The 19,283-nt window shown below is 33.2% G+C and overlaps 1 pseudogene; it reads left to right on the top strand.

Moving 5' to 3' along the window:
• Positions 1-7,086: 7,086 nt before the first annotated feature.
• The window catches only part of LOC149574802 (uncharacterized), a 37,204-nt pseudogene continuing 25,007 nt past the window's right edge, over positions 7,087-19,283 (top strand).

Here is a 19,283-nt window from a genome sequence, read left to right on the forward strand (position 1 = left end):
CTACTACTAGTTCAACATGAACTAAGTAAATAACTTATGTGTGTTGACACTCACTTATCAAAACCAAACTAAGATCAATAATACATACATGAAAACAACAATGCACTTTCTAAGAGTTTACAATTGTTCAACAAAATTAATGTTTTACAAGAGAATGCACATGAAGAATTGTTATCTCAGAAGCAAGAACATGGTGTTGAAATAGTACAGAAAGTGCTAGACATGAGAGGTCTAAAAATGAAGGTGTTGACCAATCTTGAAAACTTGAATGCTTAAATGAAAGCTATCGATGATCAAACACCTATGCTAGAGTTACAACACAATGTGAAGTTGATTTTAGAAAAGGTAGAGACAGATGTTTAGAAGTTTGAAAATCAAAATTTAAGGCATGAGAGCAGAGGAGGAGGAGTGGCTTTAGAAAGAGAAGAAGGAGTGGCAAAAACAACAAGTAGACAACATAAAAGAATTATGGGAGCCACTGGATAGAATCCAAGAAAGTGTTGCGGTAGGTACTATGACATTGGAATCACTTGCAAATGTTTAAGAATTTACAGTCCAAATATCAAATGCTTATAAGAGTGTTTCAAGCTTGGGAGCCACTTCAACATTGTTTGCATGGTTTAGAGGTAATGTCATTGTGGCAGAGGCTTCTACAAGGGAATGAGCCTTGTGATTATGACATTTATACAAAAGCAAAACTTGCTTCTTCAACTCCTTACAACTAACTCTTTGCTGAAGTTATTCTTCAATTCCTTGCATATGCAATTTTATCACTTTGAAAAACTGCATTTGATCCTGCTAGATGGGAACAACTAATTGTTCATTTTATTATACCTATCCAATGACAGATATATAGGAATTTGTAATCAACCTAACAAATTAGCAACTAGATCCATTTAACTAGTTATGGCTAGTTTCTTTCTAAAAATATCTGCTATGATATATTTTTGTATAAATTCTTGTGAACTCTGGCCATATTTCCTTGTCCGCATTATTTTTGTGGAAGATCTTGAGGTAAGTCACTTAGCACAGGTTGAGTGAGGTTTATTGTTTTATTATTTGGATTTTGGAATATGTGTATAGATGGATCAATTTTTTTGTCGTGCTAAGATGTAATAAGCACCTTAAAAAAGATATCTAAATATACATGTTCAAAAGGAGATATATATATATAGAGATACCTATTTTGAAGGAAAAGAAACCAAAATTTACATAGCCCTTGAAGAAAATCGCAAACCTACAATCACAAGGAAAGGGCACAACACAAAAATAAAATTGTAGAGCAAGGGCACGACATGACAACAAAATTGCAGATCAAGGGCATGACACCAAAAGTGCAGAGTGAGGGCATGGCACCAAAATCACAAATAAAGGGCATGACATCGAAATTACAGAGATGACAAGGGCACGACAACCAATTCATAGAGCAAGGGCACATAAACAAAATGTAGAGAAAAGACACAACAATGAAATTCTAGGATATCATAAGAACAAAATGCACCAAGCACAAGGGCACAACGACATTTAGAGCTCTCCACCTTCTTTTGCATGCAATTCTCCACCTTCTTTTGTTCGGAACTCTCCACCTTTTGCATGCAACTCTCCACAATAAAAACAAATGGGGAATGCTTTATGTCATGTTTTTTTCTTGTTTATACTTATGCAGATGTTGCAACTACGACTCTGACGTTAGTATTGTGACAATGTCAAGGAAAATTACAAAAAAAAAATGAAAATCACCACAAACTAGACCGTCGTCACAAAATCTTGTTGCAATTTGATCCCAAATGTTGGAGTGAACCTGTGAGTCCATCCGTATGTAGTCCTATCTTCAAATCATCATAACACTGTCCATTTGCTATCACGAGACAAAAGAGTGGTCCAGGCGCTTTTATTGCCCAACCATAGAGTGGTTAGTTCCCTGAGGTTCTCCGGTTAAGAAGAACTACATGACCTTAGCACAAGAAGGCTAGCAACTTAGCGCAATTGGATTGGAAGGATTTGGTGTAGCCAAGTGCCTAATCTACTTACATGTATATGTCTAGTAGAAACATACACAAGGATGTGGAAGAGGAAAAACAATGTAAAATAACCAATGCATTTCAATCATATGCATAAATATTTTACCGAGCTTGGCCAAGCATCACGAACTAGTTTAGTGTAAAAGATTGATAGGTAATATATAAGAAACACTAACACAAGTTTTTCGATAATTACTCTCCTCTTTGATCCCACATTCGATACCCATTCCAATTTTCTCATCACTTTAAAAATATATATAATTTAAATTTCTCAGATTACCTTAATGGTAAAAACATGGTCCAAATAAAACATAATGATTCTAAGATTATTTATTTTACCAAACCAAAATATCACACTTTATAGATAATAGAAAAACTTAACTGAGCATTTCCTTCTTAGATTAACTCCAAATACACCTACATGATCTCATGTTTGCCAAATGTAAGTCTCAAATGAAATTAAAACTATAAAAATAATCAAAATAAACTTTAACACAATAACAACTACGATCAAATTCTTAATAATTCAAGCTATATCAATTGAAATTTTATATTATAGACCTATCAAATTTCTTTTAAAATATACTCTTAAAGAGATTTGAGAAAAAGCTTGTCTTAGACTTTCAAACAAATAAACACCAGCAACAGTGACAATATTGGAATTTGAGAAAGAACACCAATTTGATCAAATTTCATTCTTCCTCAATTCTGTCAACATAAAGGATGTGCCATAGTGAAAAAAAAATCTTCAGGAACAATGAAAAAGACACGACCAAAAATTTTGAAATGTGAACAACCCAATTTATCTAGAATGGTAGGTGAGAAAAACAAATGAGAAAGAACCATTGAAGTTTGTTGTAAATGAAGATACAAAATTTCTATATTTAATATGATTTTCATGAAGACGAAAATAATACAAGGAGGCAAATGTACGAGAGTATATGGTATGGAGTATAGCTGACAGTTTTAAACTTTCATTTGGATGCAGTCTTTGTTTTGGAATCTTCTACGTGAATTACGCAGATCCTCATCTCAAAAGATATAAGAAAAATAGGTTTTGAAAGCTTGAAAACGTGTGCAACATTTCGATGAAATCATCTCTAAGTTTTAAATTTTATCTGACGTAAATGGGAATACAGGAAAACCAACAGTTGAGTTGACACAAATCATTTAAACCGCAAACCCATATACTCAAATCCAACCTTTGACAATATATATCTGTCTTGCTAGAAGTTCAATGAAACTATAAAGCAAGTCTCTAAATGATTTTCTTTTGTTATGAAAATGCCATCTGCGTTTAGTTACAGTTAGATTCGTAAGATGTACGTGGGTGAATCTGATGTGGAGAGAGTTCACAATAATGAAAATAAAATAATAAATGACACAATTTACAAGGAAATCATATGGCAAACTCCTCCTAGCACTTATTATTCTTGAACTAGGGCTTTCTCAATCACTTGATTACACACACTTCCAATCCCAACTAACAATGAATTCACCTTCACATGTACATTGTTTAATGTCTCCAATCAACAAATAAACCCCTTATTTGGGTAGAATCTCTATCTTGTTTAATTCTGCACGTGCTTGGTTAGTAATATATCATATATGTTAGAATAACTCTTTCCATGAGTATCAGGCCTTCATCCTCATGGAAAGATCTTCATTTCCTTTAAAACCTACTACAAGAAATAAATAATTAAAAGAAATCTACTGGTTCTGCAACAGGCGTAACAACAAATCTATCATTAAACTTATCAACAAAGTACTTGGAATGATGAAGGAAACTTATTAATGCATTTGTAGGGCCAACCAATCAGTTTGGGGACCACAATATGGAATTTGAATTGCAGAATATCTAAGTTTTAATATTGTTGTTCACCAGTCCGTACATACCAATCTTGCAATATTTTCTCTCCTCTTTTTTTTACATCAAAGACTCTTTCCAATTTATAAGACACCCTATAATAACTAACTCCAACCAACTATCATTGTTGAGTTGGGTATTTTAAAACTATTACAAACTAAACTTCCCTCTAAACTAGTTGTTACCTTTTTTTAATTTAATGTTTGAACTTGAAAAGCCATACAATGGTTTTATTAAACATTAAACTCTTTTCTATACCTAAATCTATCTTGAAGACCTAATATTATTTTAGCATCATTATAGGTTCCAAGATTGCCCAATTGATTTGATGACCTTGTTTATACATTCCTTCCTTCTGATTTGTTTTGAGGATCTTTGCAGTCTTTATAATCTTCAACTGTGGCTTGAATACTTGAGGTGCTCCTGCACCATACTCCCCACCATAAAAGGAACTCTTGCCCTAAGAGTTGACCTGTGATCCATTGTTCCTTGCTCCCATCTGCTGCTATTGAGGGGTGAAATTACTCCCCAAAGTGATCTGCTCCTTCATCTTGGTTCCTGCAGTCACACACCAAGGTTTAGATACAATTTTTTTTGGGTTAGACTATCCTCTTGTTTGATAGTACTGCTGCTACACATTAGCCTTCTCGAAAGTCTTTATTTGTCTTTGCCCTGTCACCATATCACCTTCATCTACCTGCCCTCTTAGAGGACACTTAATTGCTCCAACCAAAACAAAAGGTTGTTCAACTAGCCCTGCCACCCCTAGATTGTCCTTCCTCTTAGCCTAGCATTGCTTCCAACCAGTGTCATAATGTGGAGAACCTTGATCTTGCACTATAATATCTCTACCAAAACACATCAATATAGTTTCCTTATGACTCCTCACCAATGGATGCAACTTATACTTGACCTTTCCTTGTTGAACTACATATGTATTTTCATAGCCATTATGCATGACTCTCCTTGAACATTGCCAAGATCTTCCCAAAATGAGATGCCCACAAGTCATGTGCATGACATCACATAGTACCTTGTCCCTATAACTTCCAACTGAAAACTCAACCATCACTTGATCCTTAATCAACAAATTCTGATTCTCATTGACCCAAGTAGCATAATAAGGAGCAACATGTGCAAAAGTTTTCAAATTCAATTTCTTAACAACTTCATAAGATAACATATTATTACTTGCCCTTGAATCAATTATAAACTTGCATACCTTGCCTTGAATGAGACAATTTGATCTGAATATTCCTGGATCTTTTGGTATTTGATTGCTTCTTCCCATCAGTAAGCACTCTCCTTCTTCTAGAAGAAGTTCAATGGGTTCATTCTGCTCATCCTTTCTGGGCTCTTCATCAACCAAGTTTACTCTTCTCTCTCTCCCTTTGTCTTTTTGCCATTTAGGACACCGAAAGGACTGATGGCTTACTTCATTACAAGTGAAGCATCTTCCTGTGAACACTCCACTTCCTCTTCCTCCACTTCTTCCACCTCTATAACCCCCTCTTGATTCTGAAAATGTTTTGTCCTTATCCTTATCATTGCTGCTCTGAAAATCAATAGTACCTCTTCCCCCTCTTCCTCTCATGGAAGATCCACCTCTATTGCTACTCTTCTTTTCTTGCCTCCTTCTTCTCTTCTCTTCAACCCTCAAGGCTAATTGATAACATTCATCAACTGACCTCGGGGTAGCAAGACTAAGTTCATCCTAGATATTGAACCTTAGTCCCCCCATATACGTTGCAATCTTTTCTTCCATCTCTTCATCATGATCCACCCTAATATCAAGCTTGTGAAATTTCTCAGTGTACTTCTATACATCCATCTCCTTTTGCCTAAAATCTCTCATTTTCTTGTACAACTGTACTCTATAATCCTTTGGAAAACATTTTGCCTTCATTTTGTCCACCATAGTATATCAAGATGTGATCTTGGGTCTACCATTCTTCCATTTATTTTCCTGGATGCAATCCCACCACAACAAAGCATGTCCCTTCAACCTGGACTTTGCTATCTTCACTTTTTCCTTCTCTTCTACCCCTTCACACTCAAAGAAATTTTTCATTGCACCGAACCAATCTATTAGTTCTTCATCATCCATTTTTCCTCCATACACAGGTAAGTTTGTCCTTACCCTTTTATCTTCATTTCTTATGGCTTTTGCCAACTTAGCCGTTCTTACTTCCTCAGGTTCCTTTTCTTCTTCGCTGGGTTCTTCTTCCTCTTCTTCATCTCTGACTTCTTCATCCAATCTAATGCTCTTATCTTTCTTCTCTAGTGCTGACAGCCTCTCCATCATGGACTTTATCAATCTATCTTTTTCAACATTCTCTTTGTCCCTTCGTTCTAATGATGCCCTTAACTTTTTGTTATCTGCCACTTGTTCTTTCACTATGTTTTCCAACTCCATATTTGTCAACCTTGTAGGAATCTCTTCTTCTCCTTCAGACATGGTTGCTTGATCAACTTGGTACAAGAATCTACTATAAAGTTACTCCTCTCAGGATAGTTCAACTACAAGGGCTCACTAAGGGATTCAAGAACCAACTTCACAAGACCAATTACACTTCCACAAGACCTTTCCCTCGCTCTGATACCAATCAATTGGAAAATATGAAAGAAGGACACAACAATTCAATAGGACTTGAATTTTCTATCCTCGGGAGTATGATGCAGGGGCATCCGACAATTACAAACAGTTTGCAGATTCTAGATTATAAATGATTGAATTATATTGTAATATGGCTTGATAAGCCATTTCATGTCTTATTGATATAACTAGGAGTTTAGAAGGATAAAATGTAGGAGTCTAGGTTTTAATGAATAAAGGGTTTATAAGACAAATAAGCTATTTTGTGTTGGTTAGGTTAGTGGAAGTTAGCAATCAGTTGGGGGATTTAGTTATTCGGTTTTGAAAGTTCTTTATGAAGAACTGATAGGAGAGAAGTTGGAGAGGAGCATAGAGGTATGAGTGTGGAAGGAATTGAGGAAAGAATGGGATGAACAATGTAACACAAAAGATGAATTGAATAACATCCCCATGGCGCTCCGCATCAAATTCCAACTTCAAACCAATTGGGAAGTATGATGCAAATCAATATATTGGAGGTCTCACAAATAAGAAACGTGTTGCAATCTATACATGCATGACAAAGCATGCAATAAAAATCATGAAAGTTAGTTGTAGTATAAATGGAACTGTTAAACATAAGAATAACCCTTCTTTCATCTGAGAGCGTACATTCTCAGTTACTGATGGAAGTGGGAACTAAACGTTCTAGAAGGTTTTGAAATAGAACTAAGGAGAAAATGAAAGGAAATAAGTTTATTATCCTAACTTTATGTAAACAACCAAGTATTCTTTTATTTAGAATATTCACATAAGCTACACACAAAAAGATGGAACATAGATGAACCTGAATAGGGGAGAGGATCCAATAGTTGAGTGTGTGTATCAATTGTTGTGACAGTTGTTATGATCATTTGTTCCAATTATTGTAACAATACAACCTATTGTTTGAGCAAAAAAGTATTGACTTTCATGTATTAGTATTTAAGAGTATTTAAGAGACATTAGATCATTACAAATTTATAAAGTATATATCATTGATTTCCTAAATTTGATACAAATTCTATACAAGGTACATTCTTTATATACTTCACATGAAATAATATAAAATGATAGTTTTCAAAAATAAAACTACTCTACACAATATAAAGAAACAAGTTCAAAATATTATATTTAAATGTGTTCGCTTTTACAAAAAAAAAAAAGCCCAAACATATGGACAAGACAAAACTCATAACTTGGTTTATAAGTATTAACTAATGTGTCCTTTTGTAACTTCCAATACCATTATAGATATTATTATATAAATCAATGTTCAACTTATAGTCTTCCACTAGTAAACTTGGAGTGTTGTGAGCTCATCAATCCAATCAAATCAAACAATGAATGAAACACATTTATAAAAAAAATGAGGCACATCAAACAACTAATGCAACAATTCAAAATTCAGATTGAGAATGCCATAGATCAAGCAAATTTGACAAATAGTCAAAATATAGGCTGAGAATGCCACAGATCAACAAATTTCCAAAATCCAAATCATAATGCATATTTTTAGAAAAAAGACATCGATGAAAGGACTTTACAAAACTCAAATTCAAATTCTTGGAGGGAATTAAAAGTCTATTAATATAACATTTCGTGAAAGAGATATTTTACAATTTCAATTACAATCTCTATGACCACAAAAGACTTTCATTAACATATGTTGTGAGCAATCTGTGAGCACAAAATACTTGTATTAACATACTATGTCAGCATTCTCTCTGGGCTTACTAAGATTTTGTATTAGCATTCTTTGTGGCCTTATTCTAGAATATTTGACTTAAAATATCTAGAGGCACTGCATAGAGGATTTGGATAAAAGAGAATATCCAAGTAGTCAACATATTAGGGCTTCAATTAACAATCCAGGTATTTTACCAAAAATTCATAGATCAAATTTTCAATGTTGTAGTCACTGAATAAAGTAGTTTATAAACCACATGTACTATATAAAATTTGTCATTATCCATAATATAAATTTTTTACGATCCACATATAGTATGCTATTATCTTCAAGAATATAATCCATACTATAAAATCTTTTATAATCCATATAGTATGCTATATTTCTGAGAATAAAATCTATCAATAACAACAAATACTATTATTGCTACTAAAAATGTTATTTCTTCCAAAAATAAAAACATACTATATAAATTATGCCACAATCCATTTTATATATCTATTGAAATCCATATAGTACATTGTTTTAGGTGGAAAAATGATAGCAGACTACATTTTGGTCCATATAGTTACATAATATATCATTGTATGTATAGTCCAAATTTGCTTGCTTATATAGAGTCTAAGTTTGCAATAGCATATATGAAAATCCATATAGTAAGTTGTTTTCTAGAAAAAATGGCAGCAACCTACATTTTTGTCCATGTACTATATCATTGTATGCATGCTCTAGATTTTACAATAGCATATATATGAAAATGCCAGGAAACTACATTTCTATAAAAAATGATAGAAAATTACATTTTTGTAAAAAATGATAGTAAACTACATTTTTGTCCACATACTAGATCATTTTATGCATAGTCCATTAAATATGTAGATGCTTAAGAAGTTTGAGTACAAAATGGATTATGGCTGATCTATGAATATTAGTGTACTATCATTCCAAAAATAGCATAATATATGATGGATTATAACTAAGCATATGATATAATTGTGACAATTTCATTTCTAAGAGAGTTACTAAACAATTGCCTTGTCTCAAATGCTATGTTAGTTCCACCATATGGTGTAAGTGTAAACATATCAATTGTATGCATAAAAATGTTCAATCTATCTCTTACTTATGATATTTTCTTTACAAAAATATATTTAATAATTCTAGCAAATATTGAATCTCTCCATAATATTTTTTACATTGGTTAATATATGATGTTTTGTATTTAGGCATTATGACAATAGGAAAGAGAAGAAGCAAAAGAACTGCTCAAAAATTGGAACCTTGTTATCCACGAAGTGTTAATTACATGTGGTTGACTCTGATGATGGAGACCATCCTACCAAGAAAACTCCTATTAACACAAATCAGGATCTTGTTGCCAAGAATACAGATGGTCATAATGGATTTGTCAAATCTTCTCAATGTCAAAAAAATAAGAAAAAGTTCCAAGACAATCACTGGATAGAAGAGGTTATGGAACATGCCATTAAAGATGTTTAAGATAATTTCTTTTCAATAAGAGGGCCAAAAAAGAAGTGGGACATCCCTATGAGCAACTTATCATAGTGGTTAGCAAGACTCACAATAACAAAAGCCAAGGGACAACCAATGATTCTCTCATTGGAAGAAGAGCTAGAAGTTGTTCAGTGGCGTAAAGATTTAGCTCAACTGGGTTGTGGATTAGAGGTTATTCATATTAAGTCACATGTGGCTCACATCTGTCAAACAAGGCAAAATCCATTCAAAAATGGATTATCAGGTAGATCATGCTAGGTTGGATTCTACAAACACCATCCGAATTTGACAAAAAGGACTATAAAGGGTATAGATAGGGATAGAGTAGTGATGCTACAACCAAGTCTTGTGGTAGATTTTTATGATAACTTGACAACATTGTATGATTCTAATCATTATGAACCAACACACATATGGAACTGTAATGAAACATGGGTTCAAGCAGGAAGAAACTGTGGTATGAAAGTGATTGCAAAGTTGGGAAGTAGAGATGTGCCTCAAGTCTTATCAAAAAATAGAGAATGGATCACAACACTTTGTTGTATAAATGTAGCAGGAAACAAAATACCAAGCTTCTATCTTTTCAAAGAAAAAAAAAATCTTAAAAGTTACATTACAAATTGTGAACTGGGAGCTTACATGGTAGCACAAGAACATGCTTGGATGACAAAAGAGTTATTCTTAAATTGGCTACATCATTTTTCTAGATCTGTTCCAAATGGTGCTTCACCTACAAATAGGCATCTCCTCATTTTTTATGGACATGGAAGCCATATTGCATTTACCACAATTCAAGAGGCAAGATCTCTAGACATTGATATTCTTACATTGCCTGCTCACACTAGTCATCGACTTCAACCTTTAGATGCAAGTGTGTATTTTCTCCATTCAAAGGATATTTCAAATCTGAAAGGTCAAAATGGATGGCTAAACATCCACACATAGAAATAAGGAGAGCAGAACTGGCATAACTTGCAAGAAAAGCTTTCAAACTATAGTGCCAAAGGGAGCCTATAGTTCCCCACCCACCCATAACTATAGTACGACTATACTCAACCCAGTTGATAACTACTTTTTTTTGCTCAGTCTACCACTCGTGCCTCTACCCATGCCTTTTAAGCCCCTAGCTATGCCTTCACTAGTGCTGGTCTACATGCATCAGTTGGAAAGCATGCTACTAGGTAGAATAGAGATGTCATTTGTAATGACATGAAGCCAAGTGATGCATTCAATGTATAAGATGAAAATGATGTTGCAAATGATACTACAAATGATATTGCAAATTATGCTATAGGAATTGAAAGCATTTTATGGATAATTGGTTATGATGTTGATAACATTGAAAAATGTGTGGCAGCAATGACACAACAACAAAAACATCCAAATGCAAACATAAGTTCAACAACAGATGATGTCTTCTGACTAACACATATTAGCCAGACACAATTTGAAAATGATTTGCATGATGAAATGAGTTTTCCAACACAATTTGATCCACCTATTTGGATTAAAGAAGCAAAGGAATTGGGGGTGCAGTTTGAATTTCAAAATAAAGATATTTCATTATCCATTCCTTTTCCACCTCCAATATCAAGAGATGAGGTGGTTCATTATTATGCTTAAACAAAAAATTAGGAAACTTCAGATTTGGAACATAATGAAGATGAAGATGGCTACATTGAACATAAAGTAGATGCATTTAAGACATCTATAGCTTTTGAGATAGAAGATGAACAAATGTTATGTAGTCAAGGATTGTTAAGAAGTTTTTTGAAGCTACCAATCGAAAGGGTTGCAAGAGATCCATTCCATTAGATAATACTACTCTTAGATTGGGAAGAAAATCTCAAATACTTAATCTAATAAGTACATAATAATGCAAGAGTAACAAGAAGCAAGGAAGGATAAGCTTAAAGAGTTGAAAGAAAGGAAGAAAAAGCAATTGAAGGAAAAGAAGAATCATCAAATTGAGTTGAGAAAAAGGAAGGATGACTAGAAACTTGAAAGATAACTTATTAAAAAAAGGAAATAAGAGGAAAATGTGCAACAACAGAAGGAGAGGGACTTAAAAAAGAAAGAAAAGCTGGAGTGTAGAAAAGGCAAGCTAAGAAAATATCAAGCCAACAAGGGACTTACAAATATTGGTGTGGGGAGTTCGTTAATTACTTCTCTTGAACACTATCAAACTGCAAGTGGCATATTCAACAATATATCTCTTGTATACCCTACCCTAGATAACCAATAGCTTGGTTATTGTGAGGCCTCACCTCGACCCTTCGTAGCCTTAGTTGTTACCTTATCTTTTTGATACTCACAACTCGAGATGTCGAGACATTATCAGATACTTGAACATATCGTATTATTTCATGTTGTGTGATGTTATTTTTAGATATTTAATGTTCGTCATTTAAGGTTTTAGGTATATGTATGTTGATGAATTAAGTAAAATGTAGGATTAACACATTAATTTTGGAATCTTTATGATGAAGGATATAAGTAGGATGCAAGAAACCATGATTGATGTATGTTTCAATTTATGTGAATTTTTGATACGTATATATGTACATGTGATTTTTGGGACTACTGATCTGTGCAATGAGTGTGCAGATATTTTTTTTAGCCGAGGAAACTAACAGAGGAACAGAACTGATCCCTATGTGCCATTTGTGGAAACCTTGTTGTTCGTAACTAAATTAATTGTGAGATGTATGAATGTATCTTTCTGTGTTCAGTAAATGTGAATGTCTCGTAATTATGTTCTGTTAGTGTCACTTGACACTCGTGAATTGTGTATGGTCTTCAGCGTGCTGATTAGGGTTAGCTGTGTACCCTTTGGACCTTAATTGGTTTAAGTGAGTGTCAGTTAGCTAATTTGATTGTTAATCGAGTTTAGCCATCCCTAATCCAGATTAGTGCTTAATCTGCATGTTAGAGTTGTTAGATGGCCCCTTTTTTATTTCTAACTTTTGTTTGGCTCTAAACCTATTCCTAAGGCTTTAAAACATGGAATATTTATACCCAACGGGTATGGGTATGGGTTAGGGGTCTTTTCCAACCCCTAAGCCCCTTTTATTGACTTTTGAGACCACTCAAAAAGTCTCTTTTTGCTTTTGTGCGAAAATTGACTATGGCTACCATGAGTTTCATTACCCCACCTCCACTTAGTGTTTAACCATAGTGTGGGTTGAGTTAGGAGCTTCTAGAATTGCAAGTGGGTGGGCGAAGTTATTGATCCTTTTGGGTGGTTGAGTTTAGGGCTTATTTAGGGGCCCTTCTTGGACTAGTAGAGGTTGTTACCCAATCTCTACATTTAGAGAGGAGTTTTGAAGATTGAAGGAAGGAAGGGGAAACTCTACTCAAACTTGTTCATTGCCATTACCTCTTTGTGAAGGTAGGAATTCTCATCTTTCTTGTTCAGTTTCCATGTTTGTTTCATGCTTATGCTACCTTGTTGATGTTTCAATGTTTGTATGTTTGTGGGTATGTTGGGAAGCTTTGAAAACCATGTTATTTTTTTGGATGATTTCCTTTCATGTTTAGGTTTGAAATTTTGAGATTTTTCTTGCATGGGTGTTTTGGTATTACTCACCCTTGGAGAGGGCAGAAGTGACCAATTTTGGGAAAGGTCTGTTTAGTCAGACTCCAACCAATGTAGAGTCTCTTCTCAGGATGAGAAGAGGGAGAAAGGGTAGGGTGTTATGGGCCTCTACCTATCAGCACAAACCTTGTATGATATGGTATGTTGAAATGAAAGTATGGAAGTTCTTGGTATATAGCCCCAATTGGGCATCTATTTGGTGTTGTGCTTGACTTCTCTTGGTTGGAAGAATCCACCTTTCCCTAGTGTTGATTTATTGTGTATCATGTTGTGATAACCTTGTATGTATATGCATGTTTGAATTGTTCTTGGTCATGCTTTTGGTGACCTAATCAGATTCTGTTCCCTCCATGGTTCTAGAAATGTGTTGCAGAAAACATTATAAATCCCTTGATGAGGGTCATGAAGAAAATTTGATTAAATTGTTGAAATTTGGGATTGATATCCTATGTAAATTGTATTTTAAACTTTGTTGTAAATGGCAACAAAGCTGGGTTTTCTTCCTGGTTCTTTCTCGGCTGAGCCTTTGAATCAGGTTTACCAATAAAATTGGTGTTTGAGTATAATTGTTTTTCATGTGATTCAATCAAAATTTTAAATTAGATGGATGCATATCAGAAAATAGGATGGAAATAATGATGATGTTTAATTTGGCAAAATTTCAAGTTCCTTATATGTTCAAAATGAAAATTTATGTTAAGGAAAGAAAAATGATTATAGTTAATAGTTCTATTCAGGATGTCTAGGAGATAAAATTAATCATGTATTTATGGGACACAAACTATTGTATCAATGTGTCTATATCTATTCAAGAAAATAATAATACACCTTTAAAGAAAAATATACATTACCTTGTAAATCTACACTTAGAAAAAAAAAAAAATATGTCAAAAAAAAAAGGTTGTATCCAAGAGCCAAATAGTCTCTGGAATTTGTATGAGAAAGAAAATTAAATGCCTTTGATAACAGAGAATATTCTCTTTTAAATCATTTGAATAATCAAAAAAAAAAAAAAAGAATTAAATTCAAACTAAAATAATTATGATAATAGAAAAATGTGTATAACATAATTTAAAACTTTATATCCTATCCTATTCAAAACATATCCAACAACTAAACTTTGCATTAACTTTTTACCTTTCCCTTTGCGTAGACAAGTTGGACTTTAGATATTATTAATTTTTGATTAGACATTAAGGGGCGTAGGGTCTGAGTATAAGATTGTTTTGCTTGGGTTATTAACCTCTATGTTAAGCCCCCCCATGTGAAATTCTTCAGCAAATAGTTTGGGATCACGTGCACCAAACTGACATGATCTTTTGTGGTCGAATAGAATCCAAGAGACGTTGGGATGTGCAGTTGCTTTAAAAGAAAACATTAACTTCTTTTTGTTCTTACCTTTTAACTTGGAAGGAGGTGCTATTGTTTGCTGTCTGTCCTTTCTCTGCCCACGTACCTTGGTCAGGTTTGTTGGGTTGCATTTAACTTCTAATCCTTGGACCACATGCTGAGGTTTGAGAGAAGATTTGATCCTCACTGATCAACGCTGAAGTTTTCCTTCACATTCTTACAAACCTACCTTGCTCATCATGTTCGCCACCTCATTGGTAGGCTTTGTTAGTACGTACCTTGCTTGGGCAGCGAGTCAAATTCCTTGGAAAGCGCTTAGACAATGCGCAGATTTCCATTTGAAGTAAAATCTGACGTGGGGTTTGGGAATAGAGTATATTAGTTTTGTTTTCTTTAGTTAGTAAGAGTTTAGGTTAGTGGGTAGTTAGACTTTATCGGATTTAGTTAGTGTTAGATGTTAGTTAGATTAAGTTAAGTTAGTTAGCTTATTTTAGTTTACTTATTTTAATTCATGTCATGTAAATTAATTTAGGTGAAGTCAGTTTTAATTTATTTGAGTATAGATATTTGTTTTATTTATATTTAAGTTAAATTTTGTTTATAGATAGTGCTTAATCTAAACTAAGTTGTGTTTTAAGTTAATATTTATTTTAAGATAGTTGTTGATTTGTATTAAAATTAAGTTAGTTTATTATGAAATTAATATTAAATTGAATCTAGTTTAGATTTAATTTAAATTCGATTAAATTTTTGTTGAGATTTAAGCTAAGTTGTAGATTTAAGAAATGTTAACATTAAATAGTATCTTTGTTAATTTATTTTGGTAAATTGTTTTATTAAATTAGCTTAGTTTGAAGGTCATTCGCATTAGATGTAAATATAAATGAGATTTAATTAGAGATGGTTATTGGTTTAAAAGTTATTGTTTTAAATTTTATATATACATATTTTGTAGTATTAGTTATTGGCATGTTTTAGATAATTAGTTTTATTTTTAACTAAGTTTTAAAGTTATGTTATGTTTTGTTAGTGACTTCTTTTTTTTGTCATTTGTTAATAATTTTTAGTTAGTTGTTATTTTAATATAGTTTTTGTTTAATTTGTAAATGCCAATTTAGTTAGTTTTAATTTTAATATAAATCTAATATTTGAGCATTAAGTAGATTTAGTTTTATCAGTTAATTGGCTTCTTAAACAAATTTTAAATGTAGAATTTTTTTTATGAGAAGATATTTAAATTAATCCTAAACCCAAATTCTTTTACATTGTTAATTAAATAATCTTCATATTGTTGTAAGTTAGTGTAATAACATAGCTTTTGTCGCTATCAATTTAATAATGAGGGTATTAATTTAACAGTGTAGAAAATCTTTACCTTAATGGGGATCATAACCTTATCATCTTAGAGCATTTTAATTATTAAAAAAAAAAATTGTGTGTTTTTGCCCACGTAGTTTGGGCATGACAGTTATGTCACAAATTCAGAATTAGATGCAAACACAGAAGGCCAACATAGTACTCCATCAACCCCCTTACCTAAGCATCATCAAATTTTGAGGGATATGTACAACATTCTATCCCCTCACTATGTTGCCCTTCGAAATAGCCAAGCAACTAGTAGCCAAAACCCCCCTCATTCTCTAATCAAAAAAATCCAAATTGGTAGACTATTGAATGAAAATATGTCTGGACATTTGATTTCTATCACCCCCACAAGTTGATTAAGCTAGTCCATGGAATCCTATAACAAAGAGTACTGAGGAGGAGGCACAAAATTGTACAAATTATAGTACTGAGGAGGGGTTTGATCCCTTCCCTAGCTTCATGGTGAACTAATGATATTGCAATGACGAGTGAAGAGCTATTTTTTTTGCTAGTGAGCTAATGATGTTGTAATGAAGACATATTTTTTTTGGACAGCAAAACAATGTCTCTGTAGACTGGTCATTTTGCTATAGATTGGTCATTTTTCTATAGACTGGTACTTTTTCTACAAAGTGGTCATTTTGCTATCAAACTACTTTATGCTTATAGATTGACTATAGCTCTATATAATTGTATCTTGTCAAGACTGAAATGGAAATCTATAGACTAGTCATTTTGCTATCAAACTACTTAATGCTTAGAGATTAAATATAGCTCTATATAATTGTATCTTGTCAAGACTGAAATGGAAATCTTTTCATGAATTGATTCAACCATTGTGTTTGTTAGAAGACTCTTCTAATAATTAGAAAACCAAAGTATGTTGTAAATTTAATGAAAGAAATAAACAAAACTTATTATGTAGACTGCAAGACTAGACTCAAAAAATAATTTACCAAATAAAATCCTTTGCAGCAAACTTATTAATGCCAAAAAGAAAAAGAAATAATCTATGAGTCATTGCCCAGTAAGGTCTAAAAGGACCTTACCTACTCAAAAAAGTTTCAAATTCTTCATAATACTTGTGTCAATAGACACATGTTACAAGTAACTAAACCCTCTTTCTGCAACCTGGATGTGCACAAAATAACAATAAAAATATGTCAATGGATATTTTACAATTAATTAAACAAATCTACATAAAAAATAACAATCAAAACAATGCAAAAAAAGGAAAGGCACCACCTATAATTTTCTTGCAACAAAAGTTCATTATTCAAACCCTACCTATTGCAGTCTAGAGTACATACTCTACCCACATAAACAACATGGATTTTAGCTTGTAATACCCAAATGAACACCAAAACATTAGTACATAATAAAAATGTACAGACCTTGCAATCATCATGTATCTAATTTATTAGTATAATTTTAAATATCATTCTAAAACAGAGAAGCAAATGGCTCCAGCGGTTTACCATCGCTTTGTGTGTCTGTAATAAACCCTAGCACCATTGTTTTTCCAAAGAAATGTCATCTCCATCTTCATGAATCTACAAACATTGATAGGGGTTGGAGATAGGTAGAAAAAAGTGCTCAAAGTCCTCTCGCTTCATCATTGCCCTTTCTTGGGTTCAACTTTGGACTTGAGATTCAGGAAAAGACGCACAAGTGACATCAAGCTAGGGACATGGATAAGGGCCTAAAAGGATGTTGTGGTCAATAAAAGTGGAAATGTGAAAGAAAGAAGGGATCAACTAATCAATCATTCCACTTGAAGCCACATGATCACAAAACCCCAAGATGAAAGACAAGGAACAAATGCAGTCTTGAATATTGGAAGAGAAAAACATGCACTCTATCTCACTTGTGATGAGTGGCAACAACTAAGAACAAGTCATTGGTATGAAATGACTAATGGAAACGACTATCATAGAAGGCATTTCTATGAAATGATCACTAGTAGTAATTAGAGTATCATTGGGAAAATGTATTTAGGGTTAGGTCAACTCCCATCAAATATAAATATTTAGATAATTAATTATTAGATTAAAAAAATTTAATGTTATCATAACATATGTTTGATAATTAGATTGCTCGTAATAAAATAAGGAATATAATCATATAAATATAAATGGTATATTGTGCTTTTAATGAATATTATATGTTCATATATTACCTCTATATGAAAAAATTAGCATAATAAAATGTACAAGTATTAGGACACAGTACACCAAAGATGGTGGGTAGTAATTGAGTACAATAGGTAGGGGTTTCAAAAAATGAGATTATGAACCATTTTTACTACAATGCATATAAATGATACCAATTTTGATGGTGACGAGTCCAACCCTTAATTATAAGTTGTTAACTAGGAGAAGAAAATATTTTTAAAAAAATTAGTAAATTTTATCATCGTTATGATAGGTTTTGAGAGGTCGAAAGTTAGGGTGCACAACTACTAGGTCCTCTCCCCTAGGTTTTTACTCAACGCAAAGTCACCTTGAGCTATTACTTCCTTTTTCCCAAGCTCCTACCTCTATCGTTTGTCTTCCTTTCTCCCATGGCTTCTAATGATATATTTACCCAAGTTTTTGGATTTTATCACCCTCCCTTAAAATAGATCTTTGACATAACTCGTGTCTCCCTCTCTCTCCATGAAATATCCCTGACAGGATTATTGCTCCTTTTTACACCCAAAACTTAAAACTTCAAAGGTTCGACATTTCGTCAAACAATTAGCAGTCGAGCTCTGATACCACTGAAATAACCCTTACTATAAAGGTCACTAAGGAACAATGAACAATTCTTGCCTAATAGATTGAGCTGTTCTTACGAAAGACAAAGTACTAAGAAATGCAACGGGTGATATCTCAAATGATTCGCAAAGGGCTAGTTGATTACAAATGCAAGTGATGTCAACCAAATTTTCAAGGACATTTATTTAAAGAATACATCTGTGACAGAACAATGTTCTAATTAAAATGGAATGACAATATACATAGAACTTGGATAACCGCGGCCATCAATGAAACTATCCAAATGGTGTTCGATTCTGATTTTTATCTCCTAGTGCCGTCCAAATTCATTATATACTGTTTACTCAGCCAGTCGTCCATTCCCTCTTTATTTGTCAACAACAATCCACCCCGTGTCCACCTGGAGTTAGCCTGGAGCTATTGTGCTTGGTCGTATCCAATATTTCTGCAGTGTGGAATACAAATTTGACCGCAGTCTCTGAAAGAACATCAAACCTGAAAGGA

The sequence above is a fragment of the Cupressus sempervirens genome, chromosome 2 (genome assembly GCF_028749045.1).
Source record: "Cupressus sempervirens isolate cs-2001-9-10 chromosome 2, ASM2874904v1, whole genome shotgun sequence".
Taxonomy (NCBI): domain Eukaryota; kingdom Viridiplantae; phylum Streptophyta; class Pinopsida; order Cupressales; family Cupressaceae; genus Cupressus; species Cupressus sempervirens.